The sequence below is a fragment of the Triturus cristatus genome, chromosome 6 (genome assembly GCF_964204655.1).
Source record: "Triturus cristatus chromosome 6, aTriCri1.1, whole genome shotgun sequence".
In the NCBI taxonomy this organism is placed as follows: Eukaryota; Metazoa; Chordata; class Amphibia; order Caudata; family Salamandridae; genus Triturus; species Triturus cristatus.
This window is the reverse complement of record NC_140589.1, coordinates 101,588,622-101,595,310: the sequence shown is the minus strand read 5'-3', so window position 1 is coordinate 101,595,310 and position 6,689 is coordinate 101,588,622.

Here is a 6,689-nt window from a genome sequence, read left to right as displayed (position 1 = left end):
TTAGTGGAAAATGCCCTGCCCCCAGTAAAGAATAGAGTATTAAAATTCGAGAGTACCTGGCAAGGTAACACTCCATCACAAATGTTACAAATGTTACAGTACCATCACAATAGAATTAGAGAGGAACAAGAACATGAACACAGACGCATGAAAGACACGAAAATGAAAATGCTAGTTTCCCAGACAGTTCCAGCTGAAGGACATAAAAAGGGTATGACACATTCCGATTCAGCAGGACCTGTAAAAGGGACATGCAATTATTGTAAAAAGCCAGGTCATTACGTACACGACTGTCCAGTTTTAAAACATAATATCGCCATAGGTAAAACACAAGAAAGATCACGGCCACTCAGACAAGATCAGAATGAACAAGGAGCTCTGCAGCATGCCCAGGCCATGCCAGCCGCACAACAGCCAATACAGTTTGTGCCAGCTGCGCCACCGTTGCCTGTTGCTGCCACACAGACAACAACACGACAAATGTATCAGACCGCACAGTATGAATATCCTGAGTATCAGCGTTACGCATGAACTAGCCTAGAGAGGGAAGTTGACTTACCCCTTATCGAGATTCCTGTAGATCAAGAAGGACCTTATGTACATAGTGAATTATTAGGCCAAGATAGAAAATTTTTACTCGATACAGGGGCAAGTCGAACAACTATAAAACGTAGTGAAGTTCCAGGGGCACCCCTCTCAGGCTCTCAGAATATTTCCCTTGGTTTTTCAGGAAAACCTATTGTTAATGAAGTATCACAGCCTCTTCCACTTACGATAGGACCTCTGACCCGAACTACAGATTTATTGCTTACTAAATCATGTCCAGAAAACTTGTTAGGAATAAAAACACTGAAAGCTCTAGGAGCCATAATATGTTGTTCTCCGGAAGGAGTAAGGTTGTTCTTACGTGATTTTAAAGGTCACTATGTGTCTAGAGACATGGATCCCCGACTGCAGACTTTACCTACACATCTATGGGCACAAGGCCCTACTGATGTTGGTTGCATGAATATTACACCATATCGAGTCACATTAAAGGCAGGAGTGGTGCTACCACGAATGCGACAATACAAGTTACCACCAGATGCTGTAGTGGCTTTACTACAAATCATTGACGAGCTCATTGCCCAAGGAGTAGTTGTGGAAAAAGACTCCAATGTATGTAATTCACCGATAATTCCGATTCTTAAACGAACAGATCCTAAGGCCCCGCCAGTATATCGATTGGTTATTGATCTGCGCGAGTTAAACAAATGCATTGTACCACAATTTCCTGTGGTCCCAGATATCTCGTCATTACTGACAGCTATTGATTCCGAAGCAACATTCTTTACTGTAATTGATCTCAAGAATGCCTTTTTTAGCGTCCCAATAGATCCGGAAAGCCAATATTTGTTCGGATTTAGTTTAAATGGACGTAGCTGTAAATTCTCACGCGCACCTCAAGGATTTACAGAAAGCCCCAGCATCTATAGCCAAGCACTGAAACGAGAACTAGATAGTATCCACATGCCAGTTAACACTGCTCTGCTCCAATACGTCGATGATCTGCTGATCACCGCGAGAAGCGAACCGGAATGTGAAAAAGCATCACTGACAGTTTTACAATTTCTAGCCGAAAAGGGGCACAAGGTGTCCCCTTCTAAGCTGCAATTCTGTGTTCAGCGAGTTGTTTATCTTGGACACTCGCTGTCCAAGGAGGGAAGGCAGCTTACACCGGACCGCATTCAGTTAATAGCTAACATGCCAATACCCAAGACACAAAAGGAGGTGCGGGCTTTCATAGGTCTCACTTCATATTGCAGGCAGTGGATCCCTCAGTACGCATTTCTAGCAAAACCACTCATTCAGTTAACCACACAGGAGGCAGCCACATCGACTGTTCTCCCTTGGACTCAGGAACATACACAAGTTTTTGAAAACCTAAAGAAAGCTTTATGTCAAGCACCTGTTTTAGCAACGCCATGTTACAGAAAACAGTTTACACTCTTTGTTACAGAACGCGAAGGTACTGCCTTGTCAGTACTCACACAGGAACAAGCAGGAGCACACAAACCATGTGCTTATTTTTCTAGTACATTAGATCCCGTAGCCCAGGCTTTGCCTGCGTGTCTGAAATCAGTAGCAGCGACAGCTTTAGCAATCAGACAAAGCGATGCCATAGTGTTAGGACATCCATTGACAGTTCAAGTACCACACGCAGTAGAGGTTCTTGTAAATAGAACGCAAACACAACACTTGACTATAGGGCGACTTACAGGGTACGAACTTACATTGTTTCAGCCACATATAGAAATCAGACGCTGTAACACATTGAATCCTGCCACACTTTTGCCAGTAACCGGAACAGACCCACTAGCTCATGACTGTATTGAAGTTATTACTATAACGACAAAACCCAGACAAGACTTAACCGATGTCCCATTGTCAGATCCAGACCTGACATTGTATGTAGATGGTTCATGTATGAGAACAAGTACAGGAGAGTTAGTGGCTGCTTACGCAGTCACCACAGATACTGAAGTCATTGAAACTAATCGTATAAATACTTTGTCAGCTCAAGCCGCAGAGCTCATCGCTCTGACACAAGCCTGTATTCAAGCCACGAATAAAAAAGTCAACATATACACTGATTCACGTTATGCATTCGGAGTTGTACATGACTTCGGCGTACTGTGGCGAGAGAGAGGTTATTTAACGTCCCACGGTGCCCACATTCAGCACGGACCCCTCATTCATGCCTTATTAGATGCAATACATCTACCCACTGCAATATCAATTATGAAATGTAAGGCTCATACGAAGGTTACTGATATCATTTCCCAAGGCAATGATCTAGCCGACAGAACAGCTAAACAGACTGCTCAAACTCAAACCCCCGACATGACAAAGACAATAGTCCCGACACCGACACATTGTATGACAGTTAAAGATCCTACTCTTGACGTAATTGACATACAGACACATGCTACACCAGACGAAATAAAGAAATGGACTGAATTAGGAGGGATCCAAACGGACCAAGGATGGATGATGAAGGAAAAGTCTGTGTGGTTCCTTCCTGATTCAATGGTCCAAGTTATAATTAACACTATACATAGTCCAGCACATCTAGGAGAAAAAGCTATGCTAGACAGCATTCAACACATTTGGTTCAATAAACATTTACGAGCAGCAGCCAAACAAAAGGTCCGTACCTGTATGATCTGTTGTCAGTTTAACCCAGGAAAAAGCGTTCCCGTAGAACAGGGTGGATTTCAGCCTCCTAATCACCCTTTTGAAGCCCTCCAGATGGACTATATCCAGATGGAACGATGTCGAGGATTCAAATATGTTCTCGTAGTTGTCTGCGCTCTGTCCCGTTGGACAGAGGCATACCCGGTTTCAGATTACACTGCCCCGACTACTGCCAAACAGTTGGTTCGAGAATTCTTCCCACGATACGGTTTACCACGTGTTGTTCACTCAGATAACGGCCAGCCGTTCTCATCCGAATTAATGAAACATGTTTCACTTCTGTTAGGATATCAGTGGAAATTCCACTGTGTCCGACACCCCGAGGCAGCAGGCCTCGTAGAAAGACATAACCAGATACTGAAAATCAGATTGTCCAAAATATGCAGAGAGAAAGGTGTCGACTGGGTAGTAGCGTTACCAGTTGCACTCTTTTACATGAGAATGGTAGCACACTCTCGAACAGGGCTATCCCCGTATGAGGTGATCTTCGGCAGACCACCAAATATGTGGGGGACGCCTATACCACGCAAAATAACTGATGTTGACTGTAATATGCTGACAGATTATTTGGCTTCCTTGATGTCTGCACTACAATCTTGTCGTTCACAGGTAGCTGCAGCTTTTCCTGACAACACTGAGGTGAAACCCCATGACGTAGTCCCGGGGGACTTGGTCCTCGTGAGGAACTTTGACCGAAAGACTCAGCTGGAACCTAGGTGGAGGTCACCTCAGCTGGTGCTGCTGACCACAAGAACAGCCGTGAAGATCGAGGGCAGGAAAGGCTGGATTCATTCAAGTCATATCAAGAAATTTCATGGACTTCCTGCAGATGTAAACAGCCCACCTCGTGTGACTTCACCCATTGACTCAAAACTTCCTTTTGTTGAACAGAGTAACTCAGAACACTATAAACTAAAGCTTAGGCCCAACCAGTCGAGCAATTTGATTGTTTAAGTCCTCTCCAAGGTGAAGCGGTTGAATTGTCTCTGACATGTATCCCTTGGACCTGAGTAGAGAAAACACCCGGAAAATGTTGAAACGACAGGCGTATTGTAAATCACTGCGTAGCCACTGCATAGTGACATTATTAATCTTGTTTTTCTTGAGTCTTTTAATAATTACTGCAAGTATATTGTTGCACATATATTACCCTATTTCTAGACATGTTTATAATGTTACTGCTGAACATTCTTTTAGTGACTTACCTCCGCATGAATTGTCTTATAGACTTGCGCTGCGCAATAACACTTTCATTAGTATGTTACATCATTCCCATCAGACTAGTAATGCCACCAATTGTTGGGTGTGTGGTCGGCTCCCTCCCTATCAGAATTATGAAGGAGTCCTGCCATTCTTTCCACACCCATTTACACATAATGGCTCCTGTGGAGCATGGTTTAGTTTAATCAATTCCATAGACTCAGACACAGCAGTTTACCAAGATCATTGGGTATGGGGAAACCTGAACCTAGTTTTACTCAAGGTCTGCTACCCTGACAAGGAGGGTCGCCCCAAGAGAACAGGAACTGATCTAGAAAATGAAGTATATGGATTAGGTAATTTTACACCTAATCTCATGATTCTAAATGTCGAATCCGAAGTTGAACTAGTTTTGCCCACCATGTCAGTATTCCCAGCGAAGGGTGAATTGTGTGTAAGAAAGGTTGGTTCCATACATATGGGCCATAGTAAATGCACTACTATAGTAGAATTCAGTGATCAAGGCAAATCTTCATTTAAAGCTTATCGCCACTCCTACTTTATATGTGGTCAGACTGCATATATGCGTCTACCTCTAGATTGGGATGGTACCTGCTACATTGCATTCCTTTTGCCACCTGTTTTCCTAGCTCCTCCTGATTATTACAGAAATATTCATTTAGTACACAACAGAGAGCGGAGAGATCTCCCAATTGTCGATTATACTGAGACGGCATGGGACAAGTATGTAGATTTTAATAAAGGCATCTTTCCCTATATAGGTACTGTTACTAATAGTAAGCTGATACGTAGATTAACTAGAACCCTTGAAGCAGTAGTGAATGAGACTATTTCCGCCTTAGGCAATTTAACAGAAGAACAGTCTGCTATGCGGATTGTTGTGCTTCAAAATCGTCTTGTCCTTGACGTCATCCTAGCTGATAGGGGCGGAGCTTGTAGGGTCATCGGATCAAGCTGCTGCGTATTCATACCAGAAAATTCGCCATCTGTATATAAAGCCATCACTCGCCTTCATAAGATTGTAAACCAGATACACCAGAACCCAGGCACTTGGACTTGGTCCAGTTGGTTTTGGAGTGTGGTATCAGCCTGGGGATGGAGAGTTTTATCCTTCCTAGGTATTGGCCTTCTCATACTATTCAGTTGCTGTCTATGTCTACAATGTGGACCAGCGATTTGTGGTCTGTGTACCACATCGTGTATTCCACCACCAAGATTTCATTCGTCACGGAAGAAGAAAGAAGAACAAATGATGCTATATGAACAGATCAATGGATTGATGAAGATTGATATCTCTTAACGGGCAAGTAGGGGACAAGGAGGGAATGTGGAAATATGGATTTTTCTGGTCAGTTATGTCCCCTATCTTGGACCCCAACGGTTCTATGTGCATGTCACAAGTACATGTATGTTCCCTCCAGTTCCAGTTATGAAGACGCAAATACATGTGCGTCCACCGTTAACATGTCCTCTGTTGATCCGCCATGAATGGGCCGGATATTCCATTCCTAAGTATGAAAGGCCACCGACTTTATATGGTTCACTTATGCCATTTTACAGTCCAGGCAAGTAGGCCCTGATTCTGTCATCAAACTCTTCTTGCCTTCTGCCTCTGAAAACTCCAGTCGGAGCCTGCATCTGTGACCATGAACTTTGTCTCATTCTCTGCGCGGCTCACGAAGCCTGACATCAGCCTATTCTCTGCCAAGAACTGTATTTCACCTTCGAATTATCTGCTTCACTCCTTAGCCGATGCATTCCTGTCTAGCAGTTTAAGTAAACATTCTTCCAGCTACTGAGCAAAGGCTCGGCTTCTCTGTCCTCATGCAAGTAATTCATAGCCCTGTTACCATGGAATATTCCTACCCCCTCGCATTCAGTGTAGACACTTAGACGCTTGTACACGCACGCACAGTCAGTATAGAATAGATTCTGTCCGAGAGTCCTTCTTTTGTGGATAACATAGTTCTTTAAACATAGGATGTTAGATATGATTTGGGATTAGGTTGACTTGACCCCCCAGACTTTTTGTCTCCACATGTAGAGCTAAATGTCAAGTCCCCTTCACCCCCTAGTTGCACGTCAATTACACGTCATACTGCTGCGCGCGCATCTATGCCAAGTATAATCTTATAGATCCACCTATATATGACATCATAACCAATTATGTTTCTGTTTTACTCCTCATTACGCCCATTTTTGGTTACGCAGATAAATCGTCATTTTTCTTA